This window comes from Bison bison, unplaced genomic scaffold (assembly GCF_000754665.1).
Source record: "Bison bison bison isolate TAMUID 2011002044 unplaced genomic scaffold, Bison_UMD1.0 scf7180017860427, whole genome shotgun sequence".
In the NCBI taxonomy this organism is placed as follows: Eukaryota; Metazoa; Chordata; class Mammalia; order Artiodactyla; family Bovidae; genus Bison; species Bison bison.
This window is the reverse complement of record NW_011490999.1, coordinates 70067-70728: the sequence shown is the minus strand read 5'-3', so window position 1 is coordinate 70728 and position 662 is coordinate 70067. Positions and strand designations below refer to the sequence as shown.

At 65.1% G+C, this 662-nt stretch overlaps 1 protein-coding gene across 1 annotated transcript in view; it reads left to right on the top strand.

Annotated features, from left to right (window-relative positions):
* Window positions 1–662, top strand: part of ZNF787 (zinc finger protein 787) — a 14742-nt gene that overhangs the window by 1662 nt on the left and 12418 nt on the right. The window lies entirely within an intron of this gene.

Here is a 662-nt window from a genome sequence, read left to right as displayed (position 1 = left end):
CGCAGAGCTGGCGCCTGTTTTCAGGTGTGACTCTCAGTCCGTGTGTTAGGAGGCCTCCCTGCCCCAGTTGCGGGGGGTTGATTGTCTCTCCAGCGGGGCCAGCAGCCCTGTCCTGGTGGCAGAGAGGGCGCCTCTCACCACTGCGCTGCCCCCCGGCTGAGCCGGCTGCTCCTGGGGTCCACCTTGGTGTGGGGGTCTCCTTGCTCTGCCTGCCTGACTGTTGGGCCCACAGAACACTGGCCTCTCTTTGCCAAATGGGGGCTCCTGTGCGGGCTGCCTCGTCACGAGTGATGCTGGGGACCCACACGTGGTCCAGCCTGGAGGCGCAGGGTCAGGCCGGCCAGGACGTCCTGACTCCTTGGGCTGGAGGAGTTTGCCGTCTGCTGAGGTGTGTGTGGACACATAGGGTGGAGGAAGTCAGGGAGAGCCTCCCAGGGATGTGGGCTTGGCTGTAATCCGGAGTAAAGGGAGCCGGTACTGGTGTTCTTGGCGGAGGGGAGGACTGGCCTTGGAGGCTGGGCCGCGGGTGTGTCCCGAGGCCCTGGGAGGTTGGGTCAGCCCTGGACGGGTCTGAACTGGGCTCCATAGGACTGTCCACGTTCCCTGGGCGCCCAGCTCCTTGTGGAGCTCGGCCGTTCCTCTCATGATCTGGAAGATCGGAA